We start from the raw sequence: 21,073 nt of genomic DNA, 5'->3' as shown, positions 1-21,073 counted from the left end.
AATGACGATAGCTAACTCTATTCTGCCCTACTACCATCTCGGTTACCAGTCATAAAGGAACAGACAGTAGCTCGAACATATGAACATACAATCAGATGGCATAGTTACATACGAACATACTATGAAAATGAGACACACTACAGATCACGTAGGCCGTTTGAATTATAGGTCACGGTAGTTGTCTCAAGCAGGGAGCTTGGACTAAAGTTTATAAACAATGAATGACTACAGGTGACGGCATGTCAACTTAGCCTACATACTTTATTGTATACGTCATCTTTAGCGTCTCTAGTCTGATCACATTCCTGCAAGCAATCTGGTTGACCTCTTTAGTTTTAGTCTCTTATATATATGGACTAACATTCCATATTTTTATTATGTAATCATTACATATATATATATATATATATATATATATATATATATATATATATATATATATATATATATATATATATATATATATATATATATATATATATGAACTTTATCATTAGCACAATTGTTTTGTGCATTGATACAATTACTAACAGGAGCTCATTGAGACTGGATGGTATAAAGTCGAGATATTTAATAAAAACAAGTTACAAGCTCTCCTCACTGTAAAGTATGCCCATGAATGCTTGACAAAACATGCTGTGGATGAGATATGTGGATGATATCCTAACATTTTGGATAATAGGTGGGGCAATTTTAATGAATTCCTCTCGAAATTAAACGCATTCGTGCCCAGCATCAAAATTTAAAGTTGAATGGGAAACAGACAACAAAATTCCTTTTCTTGATGTTTTAATAATCAGAGATACGACAGAATACAAATTTTACCATATACAGAAACCAACGTTCTCACTTTCATACATTCACTACTTTAGCTATCACGACATTACTATCAAGATAGGTGTAGCTAGCAACCTGTTCTTAAGAGCCTTACGAATTTGTTCCTGGAAAAAGAATTTGAACTAATTCGCAAGCAACTTTCGTCTTTCAAGTATCCTGACCATATAATTGAGAAAAGCAATTCACAAAGCAAACGTAATTTTCTACCGCACCCCCCTAAAGAAAAGACCAGAGATACACCCAACAATAAAATAATAATTCCCCACCTGGACACGATTAAGAGAGTAACCCACCCCTCGGAAAATCTAACACTTTTGGTATTTACTTACCCAAACACCTTAGCCAAATCCTGATTAACGTCCAACAAAGACACTCTACCAAGGACTCTGGGATATACAAAATCCATGCCAGGACTGTGACCAATCTTACATCGGATTTACAGGTAAATCACTTCCCCAGAGATTATACAACACAAACGGTCAGTTAGGTATGGACAACAGAACTCGGCTATTTTCAACCATATAAATGAACATAACCATAGATTAAACTGAAATTTATCACGTGTAATTTATAGCAGCAACTGCTGGTACAAGAGTCAAATGATGGAATCGGCCTTAATAAAAGAGAGGCAGGTAATGAACATCTCAAAAGGAGCAGGATTTCAGATACGATCGACAAGGTTTTCATTCAACCAACACTTAAGAAGATTAAAGGAAGATTATCAGCGGGGGTGACCTAAATTGGCTTGCCTGTGGATGGACCTCTTGGTATAAATACCACCTTTTCTGTAAACTTTTCTCATTCATCTACCTGAAGAGGGAGACAGCAGTCTCTAAAATATAGTACTTTTTCTCTATATTTTGGTGTTTTTATGGGCTCCTTTTATTAGATGGAATTCTGTTGTTACAGAACATTTTTACCAGTCATATATATATATATATATATCTATATATATAATATATATATATTATATATATATATATATATTCTAACTTCAGTGTACCTAGAAATATCTTTTCCTTTTTACTTCATTCTAATTCAATTTCTGACCCGAAACCCATCACAGGAACCATTAGGCGCTATAGGCCATTAGACCTCCTTCTGTCATAAATTCAAAACCGGCGAGCGAATGCGATTTTATCTTAGTTTTCCCTTAAAAGGGAGAAAGAAAATATAAAATAAAAAAAAACGAGTCGTTCGATCACGGCCGAACGAAACTTGAAATTGGCGAAAGGGGCACTGTGAAAACACCACTTTATATATACTTATATTATATATATATATATATATATATATATATATATATATATATATATATATATATATATATAATATATATATATATATATATATATGATTATTATTTTTTTTATTACATCACCGTCAATCACATACATATGCATTAAGCTACAAATGTCCTTTGGCTTCCAATTCGCTCTACCTTAGAAATTAACATATTTTCATATGTTAACCGAAGGGGAATTTTATTTTAGTTGATAATAATTTCATCTCGTGAATTCGAACCGCAGACACACACACACCTGTAAAACTAATATTGATCCAAACTAAACCAATACACTTCACCAAAGTGATGGTGAAGTTAAAAATGACAGTATCGTAAACAACGACCTAACCTCTATGTTGACCCGTATTTCAGAGCACTGTAATGCTTCAAAAGCTATCGTCCTGCGCATCTTTCGCCAGTCGCCAATTGTATTCTAGTTTACGATGAAGATAAAGAGGTAAGCACGAAGCCCTTTGCATAATGAAGGCAGAAGTCCACTGGGGTGAGATCAAGAGCAGCTTCGTGGCAATGTGTAATTACGGTGTAATTCCGCGGATAAATAAATTTGCGGTGGGAGACTTTTTTTTTTTTTTTTTACGTTCATCTCCCTTTTCGATGATAAACGTTTTCATTAAAAAATTTGAAAAAACTATTTTTTTTCACTCTCTTTTGAATATATATATATATATATATATATATATATATATATATATATATATATATATATATATATTATATATATATATTTTTTTAATATATATATATATATATATATATATATATATATATTATATATATATATATATATATATATATATATATATATATATATATATATAGATATATATATATATATATATATATATATATATATATATATATATATATATATATATATATATCTGTATATATATATATATATATATATATATATATATATATATATATATATATGTATATATATATATATATATATATATATATATATATATATATATATATAGATATGTATATATATGTATATATATATATATATATATATATATATATATCTATATATATAGAATATATATATATATATATATCTATATATATATTATATATATATATACTATATATATATATTATATATATATTACAGAGAGAGAGAGAGAGAGAGAGAGAGAGAGAATTATAAAATGTTGAATATAGAAGTTGTATTCAAGTACCAGTAAGACTCATCACAATTTACGTTAGTTAGTCGGAACATTCAAAACAATAGAGATGAATGAGTTCCATCCCTTTCATTCAAGCATGTGCGTAACGTAGCAAACAACAACCAAATAACGTGAACAGACAACAACAAAACAACACGATGCGTCAATGACCGAGCGAGAGAAAAATAATCTCCTGGAACCGAAGATGAAAACCTGAGTTGTTTTTCCCTTTCCAGGCAGCTTGAGTTTCCAGGAGTTTCCAGGAGCAAGGAGTCTGCAACAGACATTACAGATCTCTAAGGGTTCGGATCTTCTCCTTTTACAATTCGGGATGTTCGATCACCTCTTGATAAAAGATGCTTTTTTTCTTCATCTTTTCATTGAGATTGTTAAGTACATTGGCTTTATGTGCTGCACCAGGAAGCTTCAATTACTGGAGTGTTTTTATCCTATTTCTGCTGCTAAATAAGAAAGGGTGTCCTTTTCTGCAGTCCAGTATTCCGCTAATTTTTTTTTTAAAACTAACCATACCTGAATCGTGAGGCATTCGTCTCCAAAGAGTAAGGGTGTTATTGGTTACTACGCTGAAGAATCTTACACACACATACACACAGTCACGCACACACACACACACACACACACACACACACACATATATATATATATATATATATATATATATATATATATATATATATATATATATATATATATATATATAGTATATATATATATATATATATAATATATATATATATATTTATGTATATATATATATATATATATATATATATATATATATCATCGTTTTCCGTTTCCACCTTATAAAGCTCATCTTCTTTCTCTCCCGACCTGAAATTCCAGGAAATTCCAGGCAATAACAATCTTGCACACACACACACTTACTGTCTAATATCGGGAACGATTCCTACCGGGAACAGTTAGTTACTAGGGGCGCTCATGACCAGCTGGGATTTCCAGCCCCTTTGCATTTCCTTTCTCCCATTGATTTCTAAATCAAAGTTTTCTAATGTATCTGAATATCGTCAACGTGACCCAGTATGCATTAAGGTTGATGTCGAAAAAACCTGCCTTTATATCGAATGAAGGCTATAGAGGATTAGGATATTTTTTTCGAGTGAATTAATCTTAAACGCACTATTTCCCTCTTACGGATTATTGCTGATAATAGTATTTTGTGTACGGAATATTACGTGAATTGCTCTCACTCCCAAATGACGAAATAGAACGATGAAAAACGAAGTCTTTCTCGGTCTTTGCATCAGAAATACAGTCGACTTCATCATCATAACCAGAAGGAACATTAGATTACCTTCAAGGATCCCATTCTGTTCCGCCCGATGGGGAAAGATGGACAATAACGCCCCCTGACAGGTGTCGGCGTCGCCAGAGAAAAATCCTTTCAGTTAACGTCAGGGGATTAATTCCCTGCGACAGCCGTCAGGCAATTTCTGCCATTCAATTTTTTCGTGACGTTTCTGGCGAAAGGAGACTATAGGAAGACAGGAGAATAAGAAGAAGAAGAAGAGGAAAGATAAAGACTGGACTGACAATTTGCGAAGAAAGAAATGAAAAGAATAATTACATTGACTACGCGATTTAATCTCCAGAAAATGTCATCGAAGCAAATAAACCAGTAACGAGTGTAAATCAGGATCCAAGTTTGAATTATTGACTAATGACGAATGATAGTGCACTTTTGAATTGGGGAATTTTGCATAAATAAAGTCCATTGAAGAATATCGGTCAGACCTTCGGTAACATAAGTGACCCACGCAGAGAAAGGCATGTCTTCGTATTCTTAGTTTTATAGCGCTATTTAACTTAGCGATGTATGGATATTCAAATGGAATTTTATAAATTTTTGCAAAATTATAAAATATTTCATTTCTTCAGAGCATTGATGATATACAATTAAATGCATTCGGTTTAAAAATTCTGACAAAAATACGCGTAGTAAAAAAAAAATTGCTGAGACATATTTAGACGAACATTGCCGAAATCAGGGTTAACAAAATCTATAGCCGAATCATAATAAAATTAATAAAAAAAAAAGATTTATGAATATTATGTATATAACACTTACATGAAAACAGTCTGATGATCAGAGTCAGGTTTGACTTTTAGTTCTGCAGTACAATTTCTTGAAGAAACGACAAAAAACATCTCAGTTCCTTTATGAAGAAGAAGAAAAAATCTCGGCACCTTTCGCACTGGGACTGACCTCGGGTTCAGTCATCTGTCGCTTACGTTAGTCGAGTTTGACGAAAACAAGAAGACTTAAAATCAGCTCTTTCTGTTTCTCGAGATGGAGAGGAATCGGGACAATGGTTCAACTTTGAATATTTCTTCACACGCTTCTCTCTTTTGAGTTCTTCTGTCACCGAGGCGTGACGAAATGCATCCTTGTTTTTCGCTCGCTAGGCATACAAGATGTTCGAAGAGTTTAATCGTAAAAAAAACTTTATTAGATAAAGATACATCTGCCTTTGATATCAACAGATTATTGAAACTGTGGAGGCATTAATGATACCGCTTGGAAGGCAAGTACTATTCGGCATTGAATATAATTAGTACTACTTATTAGCAGTGAATTGCAAGTAAGAAGCCCAGAATTTGTAAGCAAAAACCTCCATCCTACGAAAGTCATTTAGTAAATAGATAACAGTTAAGTAGCTGCAAGTAATGGAATCCTTTAAATTATGTGAAAGTTTGAACTGGACGCTAACATCGCTTTAGTACAAAGAAAAAAAAAAAAAGGAGTAAAATTATTGCCATTATAGACAGTTTTTTAGTGATTGCTAATACGTTTAACGTAGGCTATGACAAATAATCAATAAAAAAGAAATCTCTAGGTAAAACTATCGTATACTTGTAAATAAAAGAGTGGACCCTACAGCAGCAGATATTGAACAAGCAAAACTTCTCGAACTATCTATCTTCTTCTGTGTAAAATATGTCTGTCTAAAAATATTCTAAGTCAGAACTTGCCCCCCCCCCCCCCCCCCTCTCTCTCTCTCTCTCTCTCTCTCTGGTAGAGTCAAGCTCATAAAAAAATTCAAAGTCTGAAGTTCTCTCTCTCTCTCTCTCTCTCTCTGGTAGAGTCAAGCTCATAAAAAAATTAAAAGTAAGAAGTTCTCCTTTCTCTCTCTCTCTCTCTCTCTCTCTCTCTCTCTCTCATCTTCTCTCTCTCTCTCTGTAGAGTCAGCTCATAAAAAAATTAAAAGTAAGAATTCTCCTCCTCTCTCTCTCTCTCTCTCTCTCTCTCTCTCTCTGCTCTCTCTCTCTCTCTCTCGGTAGAGGTCAAGCTCATAAAAAAAATTCAAAGTAAGAAGTTCTCCTTTCTCTCTCTCTCTCTCTCTCTCTCTCTCTCTCTCTCTCTCTCTCTCTCTCTGGTAGAGTCAAGCTCATAAAAAAATTCAAAGTAAGAAGTTCTCCTTTCTCTCTCTCTCTCTCTCTCTCTCTCTCTCTCTCTCTCTCTCTCTCTCTGGTAGAGTCAAGCTCATAAAAAAAATTAAAAGTAAGAAGTTCTCCCTTTCTCTCTCTCTCTCTCTCTCTCTCTCTCTCTCTCTCTCTCTCTCTCTCAATCTCTCTCTGGTAGAGTCAAGCTCATAAAAAAATTCAAAGTAAGAAGTTCTCCTTTCTCTCTCTCTCTCTCTCTGGTAGAGTCAAGCTCATAAAAAAATTAAAAGTAAGAAGTTCTCCTCTCTCTCTCTCTCTCTCTCTCTCTCTCTCTCTCTCTCTCTCTCCGGTAGAGTCAAGGTCATAAAAAGAATGAGGCGAAGCCCTTCCATAGCACCGAACTATTTCTGTGGAGAGCTCTTACCTCATCCTCTTTTTTTAAAAAATCATAAGACGATTACCTCAGTGGAAGCCTCTTTGCCCGCACCGCCCCCCCCCCCCAACCCCACCCGTCCCCACTCCCCCATCCTACGCATTTCATATTTTATTCCTTTTTTTTTTTAAGTAACCTTTGCATCTTATTCGTAACATGAATAAAAAGCTAATTATTTTTCTGCTGGGTTCTGTTAAGCATCCTACCATACCTGCTGAGAGATTTTTGGTTCGATCTTGAAATACGATATGTATGTAAGTTATACATGTTAGGTTTGAATAGAAATTTAATATTTATAAATGTAAAATATGTGCGTAAAATCATATTTTCTCTTTCTTGAATAATCGGACAGTCACTGATACCTTAGGCATTAATAATATATCTAAAACTAGATAAACCGAAAGTGTTTCTGTACTTCCTTTATGCTGATAATCATTGTAAACATATCTTAGTCATTGGCTGCGCTTTACATAAATTTCACGATGAAATAAACTATGCTATTACGGAGTATAGCTTGTTTACTTGTATGTACATAACATTTTTTCTTGAAACTCGAGTACTCACAGGCCCTATCTGTGGCCCTTTCTCAAGAGATGTGTAGGTGGTCAGACTGGGTCAAGACCCAGTAATCTTCTGGAACTTCTCGAGTTTTAAGAAAAATAATATGTAAATACATACAAGTCAACAAGTTATACTCATTTATCTTGTGGGTGTCTTTTCCCATCTGCAGAAGAAAACTGAAAGATTTTGTTTTGTTTTGTTTAACTTATATTATGTTAAATAATATCGTACGTATGGGTACCTCGGGTACGCACAAATCTTCAGAAAATTAGGCCTACGCTCCTTAGCAAGCAACCAACGGGGCATTCTGGCCCATCTAGTGGTATCTGGATTAAAGTCCAGAGCTCAGGCTACTAGCACCAGTTACCACATAGGTTTAAGGGGTCTTATTGATTGAATTCTTAGCAAATCGGGGTATTATAGTGGGCTATTTGTCCTTTCTAACCAAAAAGATTGGTCGAACATGGAAGAGACTGCTTATATTGGATTAATAATAGAAATTCGGCAGACTTCGAATATTCAGGTGGTAATGGTATAATCAGTAACACGCCACAAGATTTACAGAGCTTGCTGAATAGGATGCATCATATAGCTAGCGAGATTTGACTCGATATTATCCTCAGAAATGCACAAAATACACAATGAGACGAATGAACACTAGACGGAGAGAAGTTGAGGGAGGCAGATTCTCTTGATATGGAATTTAACGAAAGACCGAAAAAAGCAACTCAAACATTATATATAGAACAGTAGAATGCTTTTGCAGTAGGACGAAAGGAGCAGCTTCGAATAAACCGACAGATAAGGAACGTGAATATTAAACTACTGATGGGTCCATCGTTGGCGAAAAAAGCATTTGATAATATACGGTTTATTTAATCATCCATACGTACACACTGCTTTCAAATCGAGTATATCACCCCCTTCTCTCTCTCTCTCTCTCTCTCTCTCTCTCTCTCTCTCTCTCTCTCTCTCTCTCTCTCTCTCTCTCTCTCTCTCTCTACTATATTTCGACCGCCTTTCATTTAACTCGAAGTCTGTAGTAGCCATCATCACCTTGCTGATAGCCATTTGACAGCTATCATTTTGGAAGTTAGGAACCATTTGTCACGACTGCAGGAGTGGGTCTTCTAGCACAATGATATCATCATATGTCCCGTCTGGAACCTTGGTCGCAGAGGAGGTATAAGCAAAGCTGAATATATATATATATATATATATATATATATAATATATATATATATATATATATATATATATGTGTGTGTGTGTGTGTGTGTGTGTGTGTGTGTGTGTGTGTGTGTGTGTGCCTCAGGATTTTCGTTGGAGATATTTATAATTTTGGATAAAGGAGATATATAGATGGACGCAGATTGAATACCCAGATGGAATGTGTTAGTTACGTTAATGCTAATTTGCGGTCTCTTTTCAAAAACAGACATTAGATACCCCATGACGACCTTATTGTGACGATTTTGAGAGATTCGCATAATGAATTCGCACGATTTTCAGAGATTCCACATTCATTCCCCCTGAAGGAAGTACTCTAGTAGCCCAAATGGGCAATTGGTTAGTAACTTTTTTGCCGAATTAATTAATTCTCTCTCTCTCTCTCTCTCTCTCTCTCTCTCTCTCTCTCAACCAAATAATTCAACTTTAAAGTTGAGGTCCAGCGCCTGACAAGATTGCAAAAAAGGCGCCCCCACCCCCCCCAACCCCACCACGAATTGAGAAAGAGAAAAGATCAGGAAAACTGGAATGCCGTGAGAGGAAATGGTCTTATTTCCTACTGGTTTAAAATGTAATTACTCGCCATTGGATTCCTTGTCCTCACCACGTTAGGAGTTCGAGAGAGCCAACAAAACAAAACAGAAGACATAACCTCCCCCTCCCCCTACCCCTCTACTCAGAACTTGGACATCTTGATTTAAAGCTTGATTCAAATGTTGCTCTGTCAAAGGAGTCTAATTTTATATTTCACGCTGTTTTATTTAGACTGATACTGGTATAGGTCTCACTTTAAATTCCACTTGGAATCAGAATTCATAAATGACAGTCAAAGATAAACTGAATAATTTCAGTCAATGTTTTATTGAAAGTATTTTAAACCTGGAAGTGTGTATTTTTCTGATCTTATCCATATTTTGAATAAGGAAGATATGGACCAGCTTTCGTCTATTATTTTTCACACCTTAGAACTGGAACTTTCCTTCCATCTGCATTAATTGACTTTAATGTTTCTTATTGACTCGAGACTTATATTCTTGATATTCACAAAAAAAAACAAAACGATTGACTTAAGAGTATTTTAATAGGTAAATTTTTACTTATCTCGATTTCAGCTTTGTCTCCTTTATCTATCCTTGCCCTTCATTGTTTACTTTCACACAAAACTTTTTTTTAACAAAGAATCTATCGTGATTCTTGTGTTTATACAGGTTTTCTCTCTTCCCATTCATTTCATGTTTCCTTTAGGGAGCTCCCCCTACCCCCACCGCCCACATTCCTCCGCATTTTACCTCCTACTATTCAATATGCCATCGACAAATTTCAGTCAGTTCTTTCTCTCTCTCTCTCACCTCCATTTTCAGTTACACTTGTACTGCATTCCAACAGAGCGTTCTTAAATAAAAAAGAATTGTGTGTTGTCAAATCTGATAGTTATCAAAGAGCGAATGCATTTGTATACGGAGTAAGAAAGTGTTGCCATAGCAACACTTTTCCATTGTCATAAGATCGGTTATCAAGTTGTATCACATCCGTCATTCGTATTAACATAAATTGATCTCAAATTCATGAATAAATAGCAACAATTCTTTTTAAGTTCAAAAAATGCTCAAAAGTGTCATTTTAGACCGAAGCTATAAATCAGTTAAGAATTATATACAGGATTTTATATCATATTTTCACCTTCGAAATGTGACACAATCAACACCAGAAACCTACTTGACAAAAGATATCCCCCAACCAACGCTCGGAATCTACTCACACCAGCAACGGAAAATGAAAGCAAACAATAAAAAAAAAAATAAACACACACACACACACACACACCAAAATTCTCTTCGACCACTTGCGTTTGCTTGAGAATATCCCTCGGGTCCCAACGGCCTCTGGATCCAGCCGCTTTTGGTCGGATCTGGGTCCATTCCAGAGGGAAATCCGAAGTTGATAACCCCGTTTTAAATTCCTTATGCCCTCGGACCTCAGCGGTATTTTTAAAAGCGCAGAAAGAGACCGAGATCAATTCTTTCCGGACAGACCCTGACAACGATGCGAGAGATGAATAAACACAATTTTGAAAAATGTTTGAGTTATATACCAATAGAGAAAAGATAAAATAGTTTCGATGGATTTCTTGTATTAACAAGTTACCGATTTTCTGAAAAGACATCAAGCAAAGATTTGAACCGCCCTTGTCTTTTAACGAGACATCATTGATAGAACAAGTAATAAAAAAAAATCTCCCATAAAATCCAGTCTCTCATTTAGGCCTAAAACTGATCCCGTATTTATTGGAACATAGTGAGTTTGTTATAATCGAAAAAAAAATATATATATTTTTTTTTCTTTTTTTTTTGCTAACGAACAGTCAAGCAAATTGACATATGGGCGAAGATGAAGACAGTTTTCATGCTTCAAGAACTTTTGGTCAGCGAGAAGGAATTTTATTCCCTTTAATTAAGGAATTTTATCCCGTATAAGGAATTTCGTCTCGTATAAGGAATTACATTGTGTATAAGGAATTTCGTCTCGTATAAGGAATTCTACCCGTATAAGAAATTTTATCCCGTATAAGGAATTTTATCCCGCATAAGGAATTTGATCCCTTAAGGAATTTTGTTGCATATAAGGAATTTGATACCCTTATAAGGAATTACATCCCGTAAGGAATTTTATCCTGTATAAGGAATTTCGTCGTGCATAAGGAATTTGATCCCATATAAGGAATTTCTTCGCGTATAAGGAATCTCACCATAGAAATGACGTGAAATGATCATTTCAACTTCCATCATTGAAAAGAGATCGAAATAATATTTTCAGCCGTTGATAGAAACGAAGCGATGTACTTGACTCGTTTATTGAAACAAGCAAAAACCAAGAGTAATGAGGGAAAATCAATTCTGAATCGGTTTAGCGACAAATTTATGCCCACCGAGGAAGGCAATATCATGCTAATTTATTGCCTATTGGAATATCGGATAAATGATGAAACTAGTAATGAATAATTGAAAATCGAGGTTTTTTAATTTCCTTCCATGTCTCATGCAAGCTCTACCAGATCAAATTTCGTGACTATTCGGAATGAAGTGGATTATTTATCGGTATGACGTAATATATGAATGCACGTGTAACATCGATTTGTAAAGGAAATTTAATTAGTTATAATAACGTTTAGTCTACTCGTGGGGGAATGTCTATTGTAATTTCAAAGATCTGTCATCGCACCATTTCGTAATTCCTGAAGTAATAATGGAATACCATTATTACATCAACAATTACAAAATAGTGTGATGATAGATCCTAAAAAATTACACAAGACAGCAGTCCTCCACTAATCCACTATTGTTATAACAGAATATCATTGTACCACAATGATATTCTGTCGGCAATTTTCATTGAATGGAGAATCAATCCTGTTTTCAGCGGAATTTTGAGAATACTGAATAAAATTGGAAAATAAAAAAATGCTCAAGTAATCTGATAAAACTACAGTACAATATATTATATATCTGCATATACTATAAGCCATGCCAGTCAACAATATAAACGAATTTCAGAAACCGACCCTTGCACAGAAAATTATTATTGCAGAATCTTTATAAATTAATATTAAAATGTCTCTATCATAAAATTAAGAAAAAAAGATAATTGTATTTTATGACAAAGCGAGAACGCAATTAGAACAATTTCTTATCAAAACACTGGCAATTAAAAACAAACAACTTTTGGATACGGGATTCATTGGTATGAAATTCTAGGATCTGAGCGCAAAACCAAAGTTCAAATCATCAATCTAAATCTTTAGACACCTTTTAATGGAGCGGCCTTTTGTTTATCGATACCAGATTCACATAACGCTATTTCGTACAGCGACTATAACATAAGTGATAAACCCAAAAAGAAGCCACAAGGAGACTATTAGAGTTGATGAAATAGTATACAAAAGCTGACTTACCTTATAAATCACGGATACCGGGGATTTTCGATAACTTCTTCGCATCAGGGATAATATGATCTCTGAATCCTCCTCAGAGATTTAAGAATACCTGATTTGTGCGGCTGTTACAAGAGGTACTTCACGTTCTCAAAGTCCTTGCTGAAAAAGAATGCCTGATTAAAAAACGTAATTTAACAATAATAAAGTGACAATAGGTTTTGATAATAATAATAAAATAATAAATAATAATAATAATAATAATAATAATAATAATAATAATAGTAACCACACTGATTACGACCCTTGCTTGACATGGACCTGAGATCCTGTTTTAATATAATAATAATAATAATAATAATAATAATAATAAATAATAATAATAATAATAATAATAATAATAATAATAATAATAATAGTAAAATAATAATAATAAAAAATAATAAGAGAAACAAGGCGTGATCTGACCTCCAGCTGTTGTTTCCCATTATCTATTCTTTATAGGAGTCTGAGCATTCCAAAATCAGATTTGACTCTATAGAAAAAAATGATTTAAAACCCAAAAATATTTTTGTATGCGCCTGGAAATTTTAAATGGCGTATTTCAAGTAGGATCAGTGTTAAAAAGTCATATCTAGCGCCTGGAAAAATATCATCTGGAAACTATAAAATTTAAATGAGAAGGATCCTTCCTGACGGCCAGCGTTCCTGGAAGAATTGCCTTTAGTTCCATGACACAAATTCCACCTAATGACGTAAAAAAGAGAAAAAAATCGGTAATATTTTAGGATTCACAATTTATATTAGAGGAATGCCAGACATTCAATCCTTTCAAAGGACCTCGCTGGCGAGCAGCCTTAGAAATTCTGGAATGATATTCCTGTGTCAACAGATCTAGAGATTCCAGTTCAGGGTTTTCCACTCAACTCCGCAAAGGACTTTGCCCTTTATCTCGCGACAGACGTCCCAAGCATGGGAAATACTATGTTAATTTCTCCTCATTCTGACCATGTGAGGTGTTGGAGCGGGGTGGGGGGGGAAGGTGAGCCACTAGAATTGCATTCGAATGGTCGACGTAAATTCCTCGTTATCTGAGGAAGGCCTTTTAAGCCTTTTCATGCAGTTTCTTGCTACGCAAACAAGGCAGTTAATCTCATCTTCTAAAACCTGATTGGGATTCTGCGAGTTTTGCATGTCGAGTACGAATCCTGTGAAGAATTCTCTCATATGAGTTGAGTTGAGCTGAATATAGATTCAGGCCAAAGGCCAAGCACTGGGACCTATGAGATCATTCAGAGCTGAAATGGAAATTGATAGCAAAAGGTTTGAAAGGCGTAACAGGAGGAAAACCACAAAGCAGTTGCACTATTCTATCAAGTGGAAAGTAAGATTGGAAGAAAGAGAATATTGAGGATGTTCAGTTAAAGAAACGATAGGAGCTGAAGGCACGCTGCAAAGAACCTTAAATAATGCCTACAGTGCACCGCATGAGGTCCACTGACGGCACTACCCCCATACAGGGTTCTTTCGTATGGAAGCAACTTGTTCAATATCCTTGCAATCTTCGCTGTTATTTTTGACTGAACAACTTCTCTTATACTATATTTAACCTACACGTTTTGCTCCAGATGTATTCACTATCTAGGATTTTAAAAGTGATTTGGATATACATTCTGTCAAAGTCATATCTGACATTTCGTGTCTCATTTGAGAATATATATGAGAAATCGTATCAGGCAATTCCCTTCTCAACCGAAATGTTTATTGGGCCTAATTCAGTTGTTCATGGCATGCAAGGTCTTCTTGTCCATCCACTATATAATGATTATGGAAATATCTGGCGGCACATTCAAAATTATTCGCAGCAATAAAGCTCATTGTTATATTGTCAGAGGGACCGTCAGAAGGAAATTTAGGATTAAATGATACCTAATGGAAGACGGCTGGTCAGACTCAAAGAGCAAAAATTATTTCCCATTATTTCGAACGGAACCAAATAAAACAAAACAAAAAGAACGACGCAAACTGAAAAGGGGGAATCATTTCCTTGTATTCCTCCACGGTCCAATATTCGCAACGCCATCAGCGCGAAATAACAGAGAATATGTATGGGCGCCAAAACCATTTTTGGAGGAGAATATTGCACTGTGACAAAACACAGGAACACGACCATTTTTTTTTTTTTTGCGGGAATTTGGATGTGTTGTCTCCTTCTCTCTCTCTCGCTCTCTCTCTCTCTCCCTCGTCTCCTCTCTCTCTCTCCTCCTCTCTCTCTCTCTCTCTCGCTGTTTTCCAAAACAAAAACACAATCCTCTTGTGATAGACTCACAGCAATGTAGCTTTTCATTGCTCGGTGGCAAAAAAAAAATGAATAAAATAAGATAAAATCAAAAGATAAATTTAAGCCAATCTGATCAAAATAAGTTACACAAATTTCATTTACAGGAGGCTTAACTTCTGATTTGTGCTGATATCACAGCTGCAAAGAGCAATACTTGAAAAATAAGAAAGCAAGCTTATTCTTAAGTAAATTACACTTTTGTGTTTGCTTTCGTGTGTTTGTGTGTGTGCGCCTAGCGAGAGAGAGAGAGAGAGAGAGAGAGAGATTTGTCTTCATATATTCAAAATTTACTATGTTCCATATATATCCCTCAAGCTGGAACCTCTCTCTCTCTCTCTCTCTCTCTCTCTCTCTCTCTCTCTCTCTCTCTCTCTCTCTAGCGATTATTTTCAAGTAAGCTTTCGTAATATTCAGGCGCTTCTCTCAATATGGTTTTAAAATGTCTCTAGTAAATTTAGCAAAACCTCAATAAAATGCACCGGACACGGTATACTCATCTATTGGATTTATGACTGGGCCCAATATATTACTCGGAACTGCGCACCATGAAACAGAAACGACAACCGCAGAAAAGCACAATAAATGGGACGCCAGCGAATGGAGATCGATGACCAAATACATTTCGGGAGAAGTAAAGATATTTTCAAAGATATTTTAGTTCTTTATTACTGCAGAAGGTGACCGGACAGAGGTGAATGGTGGAATGAATTGTTTACGACAATTCAAAAATGGCTTTGGACCATAGCAGGTATGATTTGTGCTTTAAGTAATTCGTGGGACACTTTCAAGCAAAGTTTCTCTCTCTCTCTCTCTCTCTCTCTCTCTCTCTAAAACACACACACACACACACACACACACACACACACACACACACACACACTCAAACACACACACATATAATTTACAGATGATTTCATTTATAATCTGTTAACAGGTTATGAATTCTTTCCGGTAGTATCTTCTTCTTAAATTTTTAAATATTTTTTTTATGTAATTTAATAACATGAACAATCTCTGTGTATTATTTCAAACAGACTTGGTATGACGTAACAACTAGGCATGGATCCATCTATACAAGCTCCTACGGTATTTACAAACAACTACGCTTCAACCTTCTATTAGACAAAATATTCAAGAAGTTATAAAAAGCATCAGTCGTTCAAACACCATTCGAGGCAAAGTTTTCTAAAACACATGAAAATAAAACGAACGAAATTTCCACAGTCAGTTAAAGAAACCACTATCAACGGTGCCTCATTTTCGCAAGAAATATTTAACGCGGAATAATAACTCCATCAAAAGCATTGTAACGAGAAATTAAGAAATGGCAGTTGAACCAATTACGGCAGGCTTCCTGTCCAAAGATCAGTTTACGAATATACTGAGCAAGACCGACGTTTATTTGCGAAATGATTGAAGCCGGAGTCACATTTGCATTTTGTGTTTTTCCCAGGGATGTATATTAAACACTAAGCGTAGTAGTCGCTCATACGATCTGCAGCAGTGTGCAATTTTATTCAACATTATCAGAAAGTATTACAATACTAAGCCATGTAATAATAATAATAATAATAATAATAATAATAATAATAATAATAATAATAATAATAAGTAGTAGTAGTAGTAGTAGGAAGATAGAAAAACTGATAAGTATCAAGACCTGAAAAGAGAAATAAGAAGGATATGGGATATGCCAGTGGAAATTGTACCCATAATCACAGGAACACTAGGAACGATCCCAAGATCCCTGAAAAGGTACCTGGACAATTTAGATGCCGAAGTAGCTCCAGGACTCATGCAGAAGTGTGTGCTACTAGAAACAGTGCACAGAGTGAGAAAAGTGATGGACTCCTAAGGAGGCAGGATGCAACCCGGAACCCCACACTATAAAAACCACCCCAGTCAAATTTGATGACTGTGATAGAAAAAAGTATAATAATAATAATAATAATAATAATAATAATAATAATAATAATAATAATATATGGAAGGAGACCCTCTTTCAAACAAGTTTTAATGCCAACGGCGTTTGCGACTGCTCGAGCACTCCTCATACAACAAGAGAAGCCCTCATTGAATACGACACAGGAAGTGCTCTTCTTCCCCACCAACCTAAGGAGACCTATGTGCATAAATAATAAGCACAAAATAATACCAGACCGAACGACACTCCCGATCAAAAGAATACCATGATGAGACAAGCAGCCCATCAGCCAATGACAACGCGAGCCGTCGTGACACAGCGCCCAGGGAAGTCTTGCCCCAGCCTCGACGATCAGCTAGGCTGCAACAGCGCAACCTTCAACGACGAGAAGCGTCTTGAAGAAAACTTCTTTCAACCAATAGCTGGAACGCATTGCGCCACCAGCCAATGAAAATGCAGCTCGTGGTTGACCCCCTGTGACCTGCGCCTCATATATTGAGTAGATCTTGACAACACCTACAGTCTACTCCGATCCACTGCCGTGATCATGCTCGGATGATACCGAGAGAAACGTTGGCCACTAGATCGACTTGTATATTTTATTTGTTCATGTACTGTGACAAATAAATAAATTTTAAGCAATATCCCCGAAATTGACTCCTCCTGATGAGTAATATCGGCGCAATACTCGCCAGTTGTAGTAGCAGAGAGAAAGCTATTGTTAGAAAAATAGAGAAGACTATTTACAAGTTGAATGCAGCTGATGCAGCAATATCTTTCAATAATAATAATAATAATAATAATAATAATAATAATAATAATAATAATAATAATAATAATAATAATAATCTCCAATTGTTAATGTATAGTTATTACCTGTTATAAATTCTCCATAAATTGTTGCTACACTTCACAAAGAATATATTTCATTTCATTTACATTTCTTTACTATTACCTTCCAATTTTGTGCAACAACAACGGCTATCATTAAGTTCTTAAGACTTTGATAGCCCGGTAAAAAGAATTTAGAATTCACCGATTGGACGAGGTAACGATGCTTTCCCGTCACAAATTAACTAATTTCGTATCAGCTTTTCCCAGATAACTTTGATCAAGAAAATCCTTCAGTTGAACGAGATATTTTTCTATTCCAATTCAGTCATTCACACGACCTGAAAAGCAATTTACATAAACTGCTTATTCCCAAAGATTATACACAAGTGCAAAATTGCTTAGGAGAGAGAGAGAGATGAGAGAGAGAGTGGTGTCACATTTCCGCCTATGCAGGATTAGTAGATGCAGCAATTTGCAATTGTAAAGTTTTTAAGATCATCGATCGAAAGTGATTCTTGTAATATTTCTAGCAAAAGTGATACAATTTCATTATTTCATTTTAGCCTTCTATTCTTTCTTTGAATATCACAAAAGCTGTTTGTTTTAGTTTGTGTATATATATATATATATATATATATATATTATATATATATATATATATATATATATATATATATATATATATATATATATATATATATATATATATATATATTATATATATATATATATATATATAGATATATATATAGATATATATATATATATATATATATATATATATATATATATATATATATATATATATATATATATATATATATATATATATGTATATACATTATATATATATATATATATATATATATTATATATATATATATATCTATATATATATATATATATACATCTATATATATATATATATATATATAATATATATATATATATATATATGAATAATTATCACATCGAACCGTGATTCATTTATATATCATTCAAGCTACAAATGTCCTTTAATATCTAAATTCACTCTACCTCCCAAATGATATATTTTCATATATGTACCGAAGGGGAATTTTTTTATTTGATAATAATTTCGTCCCCCCATGGGATCGAACCACAGTCCAAGTGGACGGGGACGAAATCAGGACAGTCAGTGACGCTATCCAATCAGTTACAAGGATTAGAATGGCTCAAAGACTTGTTAGTCCATACGAGCAGACATCGTGTGCTCACTTAGGAGAGAGAAGAGATGAGAGAGAGGAGTGGAGGAGATGGGAGAGGGAAGAGGAGTGGGGACGAGAGAGAGAGAAAGGAGAGGAGATTTGAAGAGAGAGAGAGAGAGAGATTGGAGGATGGAGAGAGAGAAATTTAATTGCTTCCCCCTCTGAAATCGACGTACTGTCATTTGTGAGAGACAGTTGCAATCTAAAGATCCCTTGATGGAAAGGATCCAGTCGCTTTCAAACAAAATGGGATTACCTCTGTCTGAAAGGCACCGAAGACACTCACTCGAACAGGAGGAAACTCGAAACAGACGCTTCTGTTTGCTCTGTCAAAATGAACGTGATATTGCCGTTAATCAGCTGACTTGGGAAATTCGGATAGCCGATGGTAAAGAATCGAAGGGATCGGGTGCTAAATCACTCATGTCTGTTTCAATATCTTCGTATTCGAACTGATATGAAGGGAAATATTATAAAGGCACAGGTGTCTAGTGGAGTTCCTTGGACATGATATGAAGAGTGACTTGAGATAAGGTAGGAAGCGATATCAGTTACAAAGGTTTTTCAGCCACCTTCTCGTTTCATGCATAAAAATGTCTAAATGACATTCGCGGCCACTATACTTGTTCTTAGATTTCAAGTCATAAACTCCTTTTAAACTTATATTTCTTGCATTCCGGATGCATTCTTCGTACATATTCAAAGATGCATTGCCGTCGGATTAGTTCTTAAAACTATCATTACAGGGCACATTAAAAAAAATCACCTTTGTCTTGTCTTAAATATTTAAAAAACAAGAGAGGTTAGAAAACTCTAAGAATAGTGAACACTACAGAATTTAGCAGCTTACTTATTTATTGAGTTTTATGCAATTTAGACATGCTGTAGAGGAGACGTGCGAACGATTTTAATGATAAATTAAATACCAATCTCTTATTTTCCATTAAACACTTGAAAGTTAGATCAAGAATTAATATCTTTTGTATTTGAAAGAAAAGAACTTGTCTCCATTTTCCTTCATTAAAATCCATATGTCTGTTGCACAGTATATGATAAAATCTGAATGACATGATATATTAATTAAGCATTTTCGATCACGGGAAGGTAAACAAGCCTCTGATTACCTCACCGAATATTAAAAAGCGAAGTCGAGCATCTAACGGTTATGTAATCATCTGTCTGTCCTATCAACTTTCCCGTCAAGTTTGCTTATGTTTGGTGATATTACCATTTCCTGGTGATTTGAGGCATCACTCAGATTCTGATAACCTATGGGAAGGATTTTATAACAACTTCATAAAAGTATCTAAGCGAAATACTGCATAAAAAATGTATTTCAAGCCTAATCCTTATTCAGTCCTCACTACACGTTTAATTAAGATGAGACGCTCAACCTGAATTATCTACCTATGTTTAGGGAATAAACGAAGCTAAAGATATACCTCGGGGAGAGTTATTTCTCGAGCTCATCTGTAAGATGAGAAATATAGAAAAAAGAAAACGAAAAAGAAAACCAAGGAAAAACAGAAGAAACTCGAATGAAATCATTCGATGGAAAAGCAGAGTTAAGTCTTAAGGATAAGGGGTTAATTGAATTAAATGTGATTTGATAAAATCGCTTGATAGAAAACGAAGGGTGAAGATTTATTAAATTAAAGACGAAAAGGAAAGGTTGGTGGAGAGAAGAAATGGTGGTATTATGGATAGAAAAAGGATGGTGAAGAAACCTTTCAGGTTGTGGGGAGAGGGAGTGGGGGGGGGGGGGGGGGGGGGGGTGGGGGGGGGGGGGGGGGGGGGGGAGGCGAAAGGTTTCTGTCTCCATAAGGAGTTCTGGTTATTCTTAGGGATGGTA

The sequence above is a fragment of the Macrobrachium nipponense genome, chromosome 10 (assembly GCF_015104395.2).
Source record: "Macrobrachium nipponense isolate FS-2020 chromosome 10, ASM1510439v2, whole genome shotgun sequence".
NCBI classification, from domain to species: Eukaryota; Metazoa; Arthropoda; class Malacostraca; order Decapoda; family Palaemonidae; genus Macrobrachium; species Macrobrachium nipponense.
Note: the sequence above shows the minus strand (reverse complement) of the source record.